Here is an 18,428-nt window from a genome sequence, read left to right as displayed (position 1 = left end):
ATACTGATCCACAAAAGAAATGCATCAGAACATCTAATTCAATTTAGATGATAAATATTATTCGAAATTGATTTGAACTAATGCTTTAGTGATATCATGGCGTCACTGCCTTCACAATATCCAGCGCACTTTGCCTAGCAGGATGTATTCCGTTCGGGTGTATTTGGTTAAGGAATGAATTAATTTCTTGAACGTAAAACAAATAATTTAGATTGTACTCAGTACTTATATCGTTTGAAATTCGTGATTTGCTTTGTGGTACATATAATGATGACTTACAGATCAAGTTCGAATTTTGTTTCAACTGACAAAAGGGGATTCTTATGCGTTTTACTGTTATGTGAATTTTAATGATTCACAAACAAGTATATTAAACCGGGTAGTTTTAGAGCAGAAAGGTCAAAAGGGAAGTCACTACCACGTCATATCACTAAAACTGTTTGTTCAAATAAAACAGCAACAGCTTTACCTAAAAAGGTATTTTACACACAATTTACATCTTTTTAGATATGGATTTTAGTTATAAAAAATCTCATATCTAAATATCAATGAAAAATTCTCAAAATGGGGATATTTTAATAGTTTTTGATGTTTTGTTCTATATGGAGGAATTCATATTGCCCAGATGTTCGACAAAATGCAAAAACGTAATACTGCTTAATGTCATATGAACATCTGAACGATGCTATATAGACAATTTATAATACTTTTGGTTTTGAAACACAAGTTGCATACTACTACTTTAATCTTTTGACAATAAAGCAATAGGCGGGCAAACATATATGTTTATGTTTCTGCTGGTGAGTTACACTTTTACAGGTTACATATTTAAATGTATTTAATTTTCATTTAAAAACAATATTGTGTCTATATAAATATTTCAAGTGAATGCTTGATTATTTACAACTCGATGTGACAATGTTTACAAAGAAATGATGAGTTTCATTTTATGTCGCTTAATATATTTTAAAATATCCTAAAGGAAAGAGAGCAATATGCAAAAAAATCTGTAACGGGTCATTCTTAATGCCCTTGCATTAATCTTGCTTAGTCTACTTCCATATTAAATTACCTTGACTAGTATTTAATTTGATAAATTGGGTCATTTTAAGTTAGGAAAAAGAAGACGCGTGCAGTCTTAACGTTTACAATGGTGGTTGGTAGCTTTACAAGATCGACTTTTATACTATTTTACTTTTTATTGATATGTCCTAGTGGACAATTAAAACCGAACACTGGACAGCCACCACGTAAGTAGTATAATTTTGATAAGTTTGTAGAGGGTAATTAAATATCAGGAGGGATTCAAGATTTTTGTTAAACATGCTTATTTATGATAAGGATACTGTTTTCTTTATACTGCAATTATATTGACTTTGATGCAAGCAATTACAGTATAAAACCACTGCAGGTAAAACAAAATATATACAAAAAAATAAAAAGTTTTATTTTTCTTTGAATGTACAACTTTGACAGACTATATCATATTTTAATGTAACTTTTATGTAATATATTCATACATTTGTAGTAATAGTCCAGTCAATAAAGCATAAATTTTACCCTAACCTTGACGTTATTGCAACAGAAGATATTTAAGTTTTAATATTAAGCATTATATCCCAAATATACACAGCAAAAATATATACTTGAGGAAAACCAAAAAAATAACGATTTGCATTGGAATGGGAGAAAACTCTGCAAAAAAAATATCAATAAAAAATTTAACTATACCGCTTCTATTCAACAGAATATATTGATTCTTGATATTTTAGTCGTCTTGAAAGTATAACAAACAACTCTTAAGGTGTTTTTATATCTTTTATTAAGCTACAACCTAGATTTCATAATTATTTGTTGATCATTGATTACATTTTTCCGCACATTTAGGTAAAGAATCTCAAATTCAATAAAAATTAAAATCACAAAAGTACTAAACTCCGGGTAAAATTCAAAACGGAAAGTCCCAAATCAAATGGCAAAATCAAATGATTAAACATGTCAAACGAAAGGACAACAGCTGTCATATTCCTCCAGACTTGGTACATGCATTTTCAAATGTAGAAAATTAATTAAGCATATATTCTTCTTTTTGTGATTTAAAGTTTCTGTAATTAAGTTAGATGCTGAACAAATATAATTTACAGATATAAACAATACCAAATATTCACATTATTTTCTTGAAAATTGTCACAAAGCCATAAATTTGCAATTTCTGAAGAAAAATGTGCAAAAAAAACATCAAAACATAACACTTCAGTTTTGTACATTTCATGAGCAGGATATTATATAATATAGTCAAATACAAACTTATTAGCCCTTCTATGTATCATACTTTACATACATTTTAGGACAATCAACCAATAAACTGACCAAAAAAGACTCCTTTTTGCGGAGTTATCTCCCTTTTCAATGTTAATTTCCATAAGAAATTAAAAATACTGACTTTGAGTTTTCTTGAAGTAAGTTTTAATGGCACTTTTTTCTGTGTATGTTTGGGGCTAAATGCTATAGATTACAACTAAAACATTTTCTGTTGCAATTAGTTTGAGGTTCAAACTTAGTTTGATTGGACTATAACACATTTCAACAGTCACAAATGTAGTGAGAAATTTATGTAGCTACATGCTATCTAAAAAAAAACAATTTTAAATATCATGCAGCTTTTACTTTACTTGGCTAATTGTGAACGGATCTATTTATTTTCAGCTCGATTGGTATGTCGATATTGCCAACAGAAATGTAACTGCGACTGTGTTTGCGCATATTGCGTAAATAAAATGTGTGACAAACCGACCGTTACGGAATGTAACTGCATGGGATCCGGACGGACGTCAATGAGGTGAAATTCATAAGAACCAAGGATTTTGTTCTATATAAACTGTTAACAATCCTAACACTATTGATTGTAGACTAGATGATTGATGTTTCATATTAGAAAACATTCTTCATTTTACTATGTGATTGATATTAAATAGATTTTGTCTGCTCATTTAAATTTTTTTTTTTTGTGCGTAATTTTACATGATACTAGTTTTGTCTGCTTTCGTCGGCGTAATACAATTTTGTTCTCAGCGTACTTAAACTAATTAGGTGTTGTTTTTATTAAGCACCTTACAGGAAGGATCCTCGTCTGTTTAAGCCTTTTTACTTTCTTTGTTTCACTTCATTTTGATTATTCGAGGTGCAAAGGAGCTATTTTTCCTTTAAAAAAACTGTTTCTCAGGTAACTATCTCAGATACATATTTTTCATAGAAATGAATCATTGGGAAATTTGGAGTATTATTTTTTATATAACATCGATTTAAAGGGAACAAGCTACGATATATATAAAAAAAAAATTGAAAACGATTAATTTTTCGATCATTGGTAAAAGTGAAATAGTGAAATTATGATTCGTTGTTAGCTGCCAGTTAGGTTCAATTTTGTAAGAAATACAGTTAGCAACATCGATGATAAATTATTCACTTGCAAGTAAATAACTCATCTTCATTAAATCATTGAATCTGTATTCATATGAATTTCAATTTGACCCCTAAGATAGAGATCAATGATGCATGAATTAGGCGTGTTCAGTTATCAGAAGAAAAAATGTCTATTGAAAGTGAAACAAGGGTAAAAGAATTTGATTGACTAATTCGATCCACTAAAACTCATTTTTATGCAGGTAAAAAGAATGATTAATTTATATCTTTAACCCGTAATATGAATTTTAACATGACGTCCTTATTACGCTTTGTAAACAAAGCCGTGTTCTAATGAGCACAAAGTATGTTTGACACATGCGCACGAACTTACTTTTTATATTAACTTTATTTCCATCTTCGTTAAAACATATACATTTAAGCAGCTAACATAAACTTTTATTATATATTTTTATGAAACAACATATATTAACACTCCTCGTAGTTTTTAAACTTATCAAATATGAACTGCAATGTACTCCTTGAGGAGGAAACGGGAACAGCCAAATGTTTTTACGATAATTTCACACGCTTCGACCTATAAAAATACTGCATTTTTCCTAATAGAATCGAAATAATTCCTTCATGTCATGCTCTATGCTCATTTTAACACGAGTAGGCATTATATTTGACCACATTTTACACCTCGCTAACGCTCAGTGTAAAATATCGACAAATATAATGCCTACCCATGTTAAAATGAGCAAAGAGCATGACATGAAGGAATTATTTCTTAAATCAAACAGACTCGCCTCGATATTTAATTATATGACGATATGAGAATATGTATTATCAAGCCCATGCATTGAAAATGCATTCACTTATTATTATTTAGATATACGTTTTAGTAAGGTATACGTCAAATAAAGGCAACAGTAGTATACCGCTGTTCAAAACTCGTAAATCGATGGACAAAAAACTAAATCGGGGTAACAAACTAAAACTGAGTAAAACGCATCAAATTTAAGAGGAGAACAACGACCCAACATTAAGATATAACACACACAGAAATAATATTACAATGGCCATATTCCTGACTCGGTACAGGATACTTTTAAAGAAAAAAATGGTGGGTTGATCCTGGTTTTGTGGCATGCCAAACCTCCCGCTTTAATGGCCATGTTAAATATAACATTAAAATGACAACATAACATTACAGGACTACAATACAAATTAAAAGGAGAACATATAAGACAAAGAAACACATGAATAATAGCTAACAAAAGGCACCAGGTTTAAATTTCAATACGCAAGAAGCGCGCCTCGTCCACACAAGGCTTACCAGTGACGCCCAGATATAAAAGTTAGAAAGTCAAAACAAGTACAAAGTTGTACAGCACTTAGGATCAAAAGTTCAAAAAGGTTGTGCCAAATACGGCTAGGGTTTTCTGTTTCGGAAAGAACATCCTTATTATTTAGAACAATTTATGCTATTGCAAACAGTAAATTTTATCAAATGAATATAAAAGATTTACATGATAAAATTGAAGTATTAACTAGTTACAGAAAACAAAACCCGGATACATTACATAAACCAACACAAAAAATAGACACACCCGACTTAGTCAAGGCCTCAACGCAGAAAGTGAGAAAAAAAAAGTGACGTCACATACGAAGTGGTGAAAAGGCACAAACATGACGTCACATACGAAATTCTGAAAAAGCACACAAAACATGACGTCACATTTGAATGACTAAAACTATTTCTCAAAAATGAGATAGAATTAGATTGTTTTAAGATTATATTTGAAGAAAATACTGATATGACATTTAATAACAATGCACATTGCAATACGTATAAAATAGCAAACTGAGGTAGTAATTAACTATATTATATAGCTATGTTCGGTTTGCAAAGTTAACGTGAAACATCGTACAAATTACGTTGAACAAAATCAAACCGAATAAATGAAGGCGGTGATTAATTTTCTTTACCATAACACATGACTATAAGAGAAAAGACGTCAACACATATGACAAAATCCGATGAGAATTACAAATATAACATCAAACTAAATACATGAATTTGGGATAGAAAAGTACCGTACGACGTCTTATAGTAATGCGAATTCACACTCAGCAAAATAGTCACAATCGGGAATAAGTCACGTTCGGTAATTAAAAGATTAGACTACGTAATGACAAATCAAAATCTACCATGTGGTAAAAATGTCCTTTAGTTAGTTTGAATCAACCAATTCCTGATGGTGTCCATAAAATTTACGGAGTGTCAATTTTAATCTGTCCTCCTCATAACTTTGTTGGAAAATGGGAATTTGGGTGACAAAATGAATCAATGAGACATTTGGAGTATTTTTTTTATATATAACACTGATTTAAAGGGCACAAGCTACGATATATAAAAAAAAAATCAAAAAAGGATTGATTTTTCGATCATTGATAAAAGGTAAATAGTGAAATAATTATTTGTTTTTAACTGCCAGTTTAGTTCAATTTTGTAAGACAGTAAGTAGCATCGATAATAATTATTCACTTGCAAGTGAATAATTCATCTTCATTTTTTTACCCATAAGATAGAGATCGATAACGCATGAATGATGCGTGTTCAGTAATTAGAAGAAAATAATGTGTGTATTGCAAGTGAAGGGTAAAAAATTTGATTGACTAATTCGATCCACAAAAACTCATTTTTATACAGGTAAAAACGATGATTAATTTATATGTTTAACCCGTAATATGAAATCAAACAGACTCATCTCGATATTTAATTATATGACGATATGAGGATATGTATTATCAAGCCAATGCATTGAAAATTCATTCTGTTAGACTTTTTATTATTTTGATATACTTTTGGTATGGTATAATTCAAAAATTAGAATTTTGGTCAAATCGGTGAGTATGAATTTGACAGTTATTGTCCCTTTAAAATTATAGAACTTTATAGAAGTAACACACTTAAAATTATTACTATTTTCGCAAGATAACACGAATCTAAATTGTTCTTGTCTTTTACTCATCAGTATGCTATTGCAAGAAAATATCATACCAAGAAAGGTACTGTAACCGCATGTCATGTAGATTGCTATTTAAAATCTATAAAGGTTCAATCAAATACAAGTATCGATAAAAAAAAAGTGAGAATCTTACTAATGCCCAATGTTTTGTATTTAGTGAATCTTGATCCATTCAACAAAATACACATAAAATGTTGTTTCTTTTATTTTAGATAAATAGGTAATATATGCAATAAAAAGTATAGTTAGACCACATTCGTTCTGTATCAGAAACATATGGTGTGTCAAATATTTGATCACAATCCAAATTTAAAGCTGTATCCATCTAGATTATTATGTCAATAACTGCTCCAACTTTTCAAGGTTCGACTTCTGCGGAGCCATTACAGTACTTTACATTTAATCTACTTTAAACATTAAAACCATTCAAAGGCGGTATTCAAACTAATGTTTCAATGTTTCATCGACTTCACTATACTATGCTATATAAGCATATAACTTCCGTGTGGCATTGCTTTTATCTATGATGACAACACAGACCATGTATTGGGACATGCATACGTTATTCTGTCAAAACGAAGGAAGTAAAATGGACTGAAAAAAACAAAAAGTGGTTATATAAGATTGTCGAAAGATACTAAAGGAACAGTCAAACTCATAAATCAAAAAAAAACTGACAACGACATGGCTTAAAATAAAAAAGACAAACAGACAATTAATAGTACACAAGAAACAACATAGAAGACTAAAGACTGAGCAACACGAACCCCACGAAAAACTGGGGGTGATCGCAGGTGCCCCGGAAGGGTAAGCAGATTCTGCTCGACATGTGGCACCCGTCGTGTTGCTCATTTTATAACAAACCCGGTTTCTTAATAGAGTATTGCTGCTTATAAATGAAGCTATAAAATCTATGGTCCCAAGTGGAAAAGTGGAGGTTATCCCTTCTTATATTTTGTTTTTATTCCATTGACAAATGGAAGTGGATTGCTATTATTCGTCTCCATGGAATTACAAAGCAAAATAAAGGCAACAGTAGTATACCGCTGTTCAAAACTCATAAATCCATGGACAAAAAACAAAATCGGGATAACAAACTAAAACCGAGGGAAACGCATTAAATATAAGAGGAGAACAACGACATAACACTAAAATGTAACACATATAGACAAAATCCCACGAGAATAACAAATATAACATATATATATAACATCAAAACCAAATACATGAATTTGGGATAGACAAGTACCGTGACACGTCTTATCGCAATGTGAATTTACACTCAAAAATAAGAGAAAACAAACGACACAACGTTATAATGTAATACACACAGAAACGAACTATAATATAACAATGACCATATTCCTGACTTGGTACAGGGCATTTTTAAAGGAAAAAATGGTGGGTTGAACCTGGTTTTGTGACATGCCAAACCTCGCACTTTTATGGCCATGTGAAATATAACATCAAAATGACAACACAGGACTACAATATAAATAAATTGGAGAACACAATAGACAAAGAATCACACGAACAACAGCCAACAAAAGGCAACAAGTTCAAAATTTTAATACGCCAGAAGTGTATTTTGTCCACACAAGACCTATGTGTGACGCACAGATACAAAAGTTTGAAAGCCGAAACGAGTACAAAGTTGAACAGCATCGAGGACCAAAAGATCAAAAAGGTTGTGCCAAAAACGGCAAGGGTTTTCCGTTAAGTTACCAGAAAAGACAACTTATTCATGCCTTTCATAATTTTATTGATAAACCAACTAGTTGTTCAAATCGAAAAACTTTAGGACACAAAAGGTCAATCATGTCAATAGTGATGTAATTATAACGTCATAAACATGTCGACATGTATGCATTTCACAAAACCTAGGAAATTTACGCATAGATTTTTACTTTTTTTATTTTATGCTATGAAAGTAAGAAGTTTGAACCCCAATTGCCATTTCAAAAGTATAAATACAGACTGATGTGGTGTTTTCATGTATATTTATATAATATTTGAATACCAATTTACGATGCCAAAAAGGTGGCTTTATACTATATTATCCTTTTAATGATTAGGCTGTAAGCAAGTCATACGTGTTAAACCGACATATCTGGGATGGCTTTTTTTTTATATATTTCTACCGAACATATATTTGTCAAATGATAAACCTTAAAATCTTAATTTAAAATTTTGGTTTTAAAATTCAGTAAAGGCTTTAAAACTTACGATGATTTCGTAGATGCGGAAAGTTTTCTCTCTATTAAAAATGTTCTAATAACTGTGACATTGTTTACAAAGAGATTATGCGTTGTTTGTGCCGTTAAATATATTTTAAGATATACTGAATGAACCAGTCGAGTAAAAGCGAATAATCTGTAACGGGCCATTCCAATATTCTCTAACATCCGCCTAGCTAATATTGTCCATGTTAACTACATTTACATGTAGTAAGATTTGATTTGATAAATGGGAATTTCAAGTTATGACGCTCTCTGAAAGGTACACAATTGGCATAATTGATCAACTTTAAAATTATGGTCGGGAGCTTTACAAGATTGACTTTCATATTATATTTCTTCTTACTGATATATACTAATGGACAACACATTAGAGGAGGAGAAAGAAGTGGTGAGAGAAATGCGGAAGAGGAAGCTATATGCGTAAGTTGTATCATTTTATGGTAAGTTTATGCTATTCAATCCACACTCACCATATTGTTATACATTTCAATTAGATTGTAATTCAGCGTTTGTTTCTTGACTTGGTGTGCAATTGTTAACAATAAATATAGAATAAAGGACTTTTTGTTTTTGATACTGACTTTATCACAGTAAAATATCAGGTGAGCCCGAAGGGCGAGCCTGATATTTTCTGTGATAAAGTCAGTATCAAAAACAAAAAGTCCTTTATTCTGTTTATCGGTAATTTAAAAAAATATTAAAATTACTACTATAATAGAGAAAATAACAAACGAACTTCTTTTTCGCGTCGAATCACGGCGAATCACACTTGACGTCACAGGCTGCATTACGTCATTTGAAATTTGAAATGTTGTCACAGTGCAGTAAACATTGCGTTCTCTTGCACAAAGTATTGAAAAGAATTATTGCATGTGTTTCATTAATATTCTGCTTTGGACATAACTCTAACAATGGAAAATACAATGGTAGCATATCGGTAAGTCAGATTTCTTTATTTTTTACAAAACATCAACATAGAGGGGGATAGGAGGGTCCTGATCCCGAAATCCCGGGTTTAAAAACACGAAATCACGAGGTCCCGAATTTAAATCACAGGAGTTTGAAATCCTATCAATAAGGGGTTTAAAATATACCAAAGTAGACTATCACAGTAGAGCTTCTCTCGAAGAGTTTGAAATCCTATCAATAAGGGGTTAAAAATATACCAAAGTCGACTATCACAGTAGAGCTTCTCTCGGAAGAGAGCTCTTCGAGAGAAGATCTACTGTGATAGTCGACTTTGGAATATCAAACTCCTGTGATTTAAATAAAGTATATCCCGATATCCCAAAATCACGAGCTTAAAGACACCCGATCCTGGAGTCCCGATTAAGGTACTATCCCCCGTCGAGCATAGTAAGTCAGAACATTAGAATGTTACGATATGAATCGGCAGATTTTTCATCGATTATCATTTTTAAGTTCAACGACGCCCAGTTATAATTATATTTGACTTAAAGGTGACTGTAATTTGTAAATTATCTGAAAAAGCTCATTTCTTGTCTACTTCATAATTATTTCAAACATTTTAATAGATGGTGCCCAGGTTACCCCCTTTCTAAAATTTATCCTAGATCCGCATATGAATAAGTTCACTTCTTTGTTCTTCGTTCTATGAATACCTGTCTTTAAATTGACAATAGCTGCGGAACCGTAACTCTTATGGTCCTTTTTAATTTTTTTTTTTGATTTTGCGGACCATCTATGGTCCGCAAATAGTCAAAAAATAACATAAGGACCTAAGAGCTACGGTTCCGCAGCTAAATGGACAATGAAACCACATCTTTTAAAATTGTATATGATTGTCCCACAAAACTGTCGAAAATGCCTAAATTTCATTTTTTCTAGCTTCTCTCATGCGATAGCGGTACCTTTTTGGTCACTATTTATGTGTTGCATTAAATATGAATTGTAACACTTTATAGTGACTGAACAGGTAAAACAAATACTTCTCAAGAAACAGAAAAAGAAATCTACTTGGAACGGCACCAGGCTATGTATCATGGTATTGGTATTGTATGGATAAAAACTCGGATTGGAACACCATGGACGATGTGTAAGTTTTACTTCATATATCAATTATAGATAACGCATTTTTTTTTAAGTCTGTCGGCTTTTTCATGCATTTACTGTTCACATTTTCACAACAAAAAAGGCTAAACTAACTTTGTGAAAGTTAAAATCAATGTCAAGTGTTTCATTCGCCAGAAATCTCGTGCGTTTCTGCGATAAAAATTACGCGCAATTTTGTGAATGAACGGGGAAAGTAGATCCTTACGCGTTGCATTCGCGCATGTCATTTGCGTACTAACCCAATAATTTTTATATCACGGCCAGTCCACTGATACTGACATTATCATCGAGTACACATCAAAGGAAACATGTACAAATTACCGATAAATGTTTTTATCTGGTTTTGAACACTCCTGAGGACGAGGTACGAAATTATAAATAGTTGTATTTATGTCTTCTAGCACAGTGTGGATAGCACTGCTGATAGACCGGAGACCGATGAAGTTGAAATCATCCCTTCGTAAATTTTAGAGACGAATGTATGGAATTGCCGTTTCACAGGTGTTGTCGAATATGTTCCTTATGTCGTCACTACAATCCCCTTCCTTTTTAACGAATATGACCTACCGAATAAGACTATTTACAGAATTTGTAATAACATAAGCAACACAACGGGTACCACACGTGGAGCAAGATCTGCTTACTCTTCCGGAGAACCTGAGATCACCCCCAGTTTTTGTTGAGATTCATGTTACTTAGTCTTTAGTTTTCTATGTTGTGCCATCTGTACTATTATTAGTCTGTTTGTCTTTATCCATTGCGTTGTCACTAATTCTGCTCTATAAGATTAAAAATGTTTTTTATCTTTTATCCTCTACTGATTAAATAATGAATTATTTACAAACTAAGGTTCCAATTTCCTTTATACACAGATGGCCTAAGATGTATGTATAACATGTTATTTTCATTAATTCTTTTTAAGTATCATGCAGCTGTGGCTTTACTCGATTATTGACACATCTATTTTTCAGTTTGTTCAGTGTTTCGATGCTACCAACAGAAATGATTTTACAAAGGTATTTGCAGTGTCTGCATTTATAAAATGTGTACTGAACCGACGCACAAGGAATGTAACTGTACGTTATTGGGAGGATAATGAAATTCTGAAAGAACCCATGATTTTGTTCTAACAAAACTGTAAAATAACACTATTGATTGAAAAATGTATGATTTAATCTTTCATAATAGAAAATCTTCTATGTAGTATGTGATTACTATTAATTATATGTTGTCTGTTTTAGTTGTCTTATCGAATGTGTAATTGTACCAGTATGTAAGACGTATGCTACATCAAGCATAATACTTTTCTGTCCTCAATGTTCTTTTAGTGTCGTTTTCATTACGCGCCTACCATGAAAAATCCTCGTCTCTATTGCCTTTGTACCTTTCTTTGTTTCTCTACATTTTGATTATTTGAAGTGCAAACGAGCTTTTCTTTCTGAAAAAAAATGTTTCCCAGGTATGGTAATATAAAATTTGTTTGGGAAATAATTAAAAACATAGTTTTCAAATAAAAGACTATAGCACCATGAATAAATGAAAAGGGATATTATTTTAGAAAGACAACACGAATTAGAATTGTTGTAATCTTTTACTGACCAAATGGTTGGTTCAAGAAAATAACATAACCAGAAAGCTAGTATAATGGAATTCAAATACAAATGCTATTATGAAATCTATAGGTTTATAATACAATAAAATTGAGAATGGAAATGGGGAATGCGTCAAAGAGACAAAAACCCGACCATAGAAAAAACAACAGCAGAAGGTCACCAACAGGTCTTCAATGTAGCGAGAAATTCCCGCACACGGAGGCGTACTTCAGCTGGCCCCTAAACAAATACATACTAGTTCAGTGATAATAAACGCCATACTAAACTCCAAAGTGTACACAAAAAACTAAAATTAAAATAATACAAGACTAAAAAAGGCCAGATGCTCCTGATTTGGGACAGGCGCAAAAATGCGGCGGGGTTAAACATATGTATGAGATCTCAACCCTCCCCCTTTACCTCTAAAGTATAATTCAAAAGAAGAAAGATTTTTCTTATCTTACTGATTAGGAATAAGGGGGAACAAACAAGAGTTTTCTTGTTTCATGACAATGTCTTTTGTATAAAAGGTAAAATCACAAAAATACTGAACTCAGAGAAAAAATATAATCCGAAAGTCCATAATCACATGTCAAAATCAAATGACAAAACACATCAAAAACGAATGGACAAGAACTATCGCCGCCGGATCACTATCCCTATGTCGAGCTTTCTGCAACAAAAGTTGCAAGCTCGACAAAAAACAAATGGACAAGAACTGTCATATTCCGGACTTGTTACAGGCATTTTCAAATGTAGAAAATGGTGGATTAAACCTGGTTTTATAGCATTAAACCTCTCCCTTTGATGACAGTCTTATCAAATTCCGTTATATTTACAATGATGCGTGAACTAAACAGGCATATAAATGTGTGGTTTTCTATGAAATTGTATCACACAGTTCCATACCTCAAAAAGAATGTTTAAATCGATTTTACGGGACAAGAGAACAAGCATTTTCTGCTTTCCGGTCAATAACTTGAATATAAGTCTATTGGTAACCATGAAATTGTACCACAAGGTCCCATACTAAGAATGAAAGTGGGAGATTGATTTAATGGAGTTATTTCACTAATCGTTTTTGGTATTAATGACAAAATCAATACTTTTCTAATACTTTGTATAGATTGATTATTTCTTTATCATTATTTTATTAAAGTTTAAACTAAAGACTTCAGGGGGTTCTTTAATATGCCAACTCTAACCGCATATTTAGATTTTGGATGTTGGTCCACGTTTCATAACTAATTTACAAAAGGTTTAGAGGGTCCAAAATTTTATTTTATTTCAACTTAACAAAAATTGCAATATTTTATTTTGACATGACTAATCTAACCGCGTATATACAGCAAATTTCGTATTTTGTGCCCCGTTATCGAATTAATCTACTTTAATGTCGATAGGGTTCAAATTAAACTTTCTTTGAACACCATCAAAACTTTAATTTTAAGGGTTATTTTATATTATGAAACTTAACATGTATTTAGATTTTGAAATTGAATCATTATAGGTCAATGTCCAAATTAATTCAAACGTTCTTATTCCACCTTCATTCTCTGTCAGAAACCTTTGCTGTTCCAAATAGTTGATCACAATCCAAATTCAGAGCTGTATCCTTCTTTTGCATTGTGTCCATACCTATTGAAAGGTCTGCTCCAGACCAGACCTGTGGACTAGTCTGATTTTGACTAGTATTGAGGACAGTTCTGCCCCAGACCAGACCTGCGGACATCTCTGCTCCTGACCATACCTATGGACAGGTTAACCTCTGGACAGGTCTGCTATTGAACAGACCTGTTGGTCAGTCTGCTATTTACCAGACCTGATGGAAGTTCTGCTTATGATAGATTACCGCGTTTAAGACTTTTCGTATCGGACTTGATTTTTAAATATGTAAGTATTCGCATGCTTCTTTTTTCCCAGTAGACCTATAGTGCAAATTTTATTCGTTACTCTATAGATATTATTCACTTTACAATAAAACTTTTTTTCATTTCATATATTCTTATAGCATATATTAAACAATGGCTATACAATCACATACAGCTATAATAAAACAAATGAAAGTTGTTGGTTTTTTTTTAATTAGAAAGCGGATAGAAAGGTTATCCAACACATTGGAACAATATTCTTATATCATGGGATTTCAACATCATTGTCGTTGCTTCGATCCTCCTTTTTTACAGTCCCTTCTTAAATTTAACTTTATCATGTTTATGCATTACATGGATATTTCATCGTTATTCACCTTGTTTGCACTGGATTTACGATTCTGTTTTCGACAATATATTCTAAAAAAAATTGTACAGAGTCCGGATTCATATAAAGTATGAACAATATCGATAACTTTGTAAGATTTGTATTTGCCGATTATAAATGATGCATGGGACGTCCGAAAAATATACTCGTTGTGCACATGAATGAAATAGTTGCCCCTTAAATTTTAGCTACAAACAAAATCAATGAACCGACACGATATATCAACAGTATAATGAGTATACTATTTCCAGTTTTTCATAAACTTTTTGTTATGAATAAATGAATTCAGACATGTCAGTTTTGGTACTTGGATGATGCGGTCAAATACATGTAGTTTTGTTATACACACCCTCTTGAACTACTCACTTTAGTGACGGTTTAATATTATGAATACAGAGATGAAATGCTGGCACTCTAAATTAAAAACGAAAAAGATTGTTCATTCATTTGTTTTCCAAATATTGCTTTCATGTAAGTTATGCAGACCATCCTGACATAAAAATTATTGCTGATTTACTATGCGGCTATATTTATAAAATAAAGTGCAAATATGGTCACTTTTGGTTGATGTGGTCAAATAAAGGAGTCAGCCTTAGGTATCAAATCTACTGAAATTTTGTTGCGAGATAATATGTTGAATAAAAAGAGGACATGCCGACACTTTGAATTTATGCAGATACGTTTTTGTAGTTATTGTGTTCCAATATTGCTGTCATTTGTATCATACATTTATTCTAACTGTCACGGGATTGCTGCTTTCCTTAGAAAGTGTAAATATGGTCAATTTAGGTTGATGCGGTCAAATAAAGTTTATGTACAAGTCAGTCTGAGGTATCAAACTATACCCTGAATAAAAGGAGGGCATGCTAGCCCCCTAAATCTATGCGAACAAAATTTTGTAGTTAGTGCGTTCCAATATTTCTGGCATTTGTATAATTCATTTAATTCTGACATCAAAATATTTTGCTGAATTTCTATGTAGCTGTATAGATTTACAAAATAAAGAGCAAATATGGTCACTTTTGGTTGATGCGATCAATTGATTTTGCTATACATGTCAGCCTGAGTAGTCAAAACTACTGAAATTGTGTTGCTAGACAATATGTTGTATTAAAAGAGGACATGCTGGCACTCTAAATTGATGGGGACAAGTTTTTGAAGTTTTTGAAGTTATTGTGTTCCAATATTGCTGTCATTTGTATTATACATTAATTCTGACATAAAAATAATGTTGATCTGCTATGCGGCTATATAGATTTGATGAAACCTTGACTTTTGATTTTTTAATTTTGAATATTTTAAAATATCGATTTTTCGTAAATGGTTAAAAGCATTTTTGTAACATCAGAATGAAACATCTCTTGTGGGACGAAATTTTGCTATGAAAGACATAGAAATATTCATTGCAGTTCGACTATCCATATTCAGGAATAACAGGTTTACGGTGTATGTATCAGTATATTTAAATATTTGTGACCGTTTAGAAACATTCATGTACACTTTACTATTGAGTTTCTGTTATATCTGAACATTTTTCTTCTTCTTGTGTTTTTACATTTGATGATTGTTTATAATGTAGTGTTACATACTCATTTTTAATATTATACATTCTACCTTTTGAGTACTGCACATATGGAATGTTTTCATTAACATAAGTTAACAATCAAACAGCTTGTTTCTAGATCCCATTAATTGTTCAATTGTATTAATATGTTTATGACAAATTATGTTTATTATCTAACTTGAATTTAATTAATAAAATATGTTTACATTAGTGATTCGGTGATGCGATTTTTGTGTCGTTAAATATATTTTGAAATATCCTGAAAGAAACGGAAGAGTACAACAGAAAAATCTGTAAATGGCATTCGAAATGTATTTACATCCGTATAGCTAGTCTATTTCCATGTTAAATTACATATGCTAATATTCAATTTGATAAATGAGGATTTAAGTTAAGAAAAAGAAAAACACTTTCGGACAGATGAAGAAATTGCATAATTTATACGCAACATAATAATGGTTAGGAGCTTTACAAGATAGACCTTTTTCTCCTTACTGATATAAACTTATGGACAACTGCTTGACGGAAGAGGGTGGGGAGGAGAAGGAATGGACTCAGCATTAGTAGGAAGAATGAAGGAACCAGGAGGAGGACGAGGAGGCTTTATACGTACGTTTACTTTTAATAATTTTTTGGAGAGTTATTTCATTAGAAGAGTGATTCAAGTTTAAAAAAAACATGTTCATATTACTGGATACTGGTTTTTTTTATACTGCAAACAAAGACCGTCTGAGTCCTTCCATTAATTCAGGGGAAAAGTATATACATGTTTCAATGTACACCGTGTACACTGTTACCAAATATATGGTCATAATTTAATGCAGTTTTTGTATTATATGTCAACAGTTCACGAATGTGAAGATACTTATTGTGCTTAATCCAAATCAATGTGTTTAATACGTTTGTTGGAATTAGAATAAACAATCTCTTTTGGTAACCTTTTAATTTTCTAATCAAACGCAACCAACCGGGATCTCGAAGCAATGAAGATTTTTTTAATTGTCAATCGATATTGTTCTTTGTTTGTTTCCAAGCTACAGTGAGCATTTTTGGGATCAACAATTCCAAGTAGAAGAGTTAGTTTGAATCTATTCAAGCCACCTTTCTATATTAATATAAAACGTATAGGTATGTAATGGGAAACAAGGAATTAACGTCAATAAGATAGTAGAAAACAACGACTTCTGAAGATCTGTCCAGGTAAATGTATGTGAGGACAAAAAAATAGATAAGAGTGTCCATGTATTGTATCAAGCTCTATGATAAGTTTACATAATTACATAATAGAGCTCTGAAATACTTATGGTTGAAACGCTTGTGTACAGGAGCTCTTTGACCTCACATGATTACAAATTAATAAAAAGACTAGCCCGACTGATGAGCCTTTTTCAAAATCAAAAATATCCGTCCGTTCATGGCTTTGGTTTGTATTAAAATTAAGCATTTTAAGTCATATCATCAAAACTGAAACATAAACTATGCAATATTTACCATTTACTTAATAAGAGTAGGTAAATTATATCAAAATATTACTTATGGTTTGATTTTTCTTGTTTCTCTTTGTTTATATAATCACATGTTTCCAAATATATATTTTTATATATTCACTATTTTGACGTACTGACTCGATGTTACTATGTTTCAAAATGATATTGATTATATCATACTAGAAGTAGTAACATGGAGTCAAAATCCTTTCCAAAAATAGTAAGATATAGTCAATATAATTTTCAAACTTTTTACATAATTATGTAATTTATGAATAAATTAAGTAATTTAACTCAGTCAATAAGTTATATAAGGACCTTATAGAATATATTGAACCTCTGACTTCGTTCTCAGCCAATATATTCTGAATAGGTCCATATATAACGTATTGGCCTTGTCAAAAGTCCATAATTGATAAATGTATTATTAGATATCAGTTGTAACTCAAATATGTAGATATAGGAAGATGTGGTATGAGTGCCAATGAGACAACTCTCCATTCAAATAAAAATTTATAAAAGTAAACCATTATAGGTCAATGTAATCTGGGTGATTATAGTACTTTTCTCAATATCGACAGATATGGACAACTTCAAACAAGATTCGTTGACAAACTTTATGATTTCAACTTTTCAAACACCTACTTCACATTTATCTGCAGTAACCCTTCTGCCTAATCGTATAGTGTTTACATATCTCAATTAATGCGTTACTTGTCTTTATGTTCATACAGAAAGATTTCGTCAGCAGAGGTATGCTCCTTACCCCATAA

At 31.7% G+C, this 18,428-nt stretch overlaps 1 long non-coding RNA gene across 1 annotated transcript; it reads left to right on the top strand.

Annotated features, from left to right (window-relative positions):
- Nucleotides 1-1,134: 1,134 nt before the first annotated feature.
- On the top strand, nucleotides 1,135-2,987 carry LOC139501220 (uncharacterized). The gene is made up of 2 exons (XR_011658489.1): nucleotides 1,135-1,250; nucleotides 2,707-2,987. It is a non-coding gene; the product is annotated as an uncharacterized lncRNA (long non-coding RNA).
- The last annotated feature ends 15,441 nt before the right edge of the window (nucleotides 2,988-18,428 follow it).

Source organism: Mytilus edulis, chromosome 13 (assembly GCF_963676685.1).
Source record: "Mytilus edulis chromosome 13, xbMytEdul2.2, whole genome shotgun sequence".
NCBI lineage: Eukaryota > Metazoa > Mollusca > Bivalvia > Mytilida > Mytilidae > Mytilus > Mytilus edulis.
The sequence above is the reverse complement of the archived record's forward strand: the minus strand, read 5'-3'. Positions and strand labels throughout refer to the sequence as shown.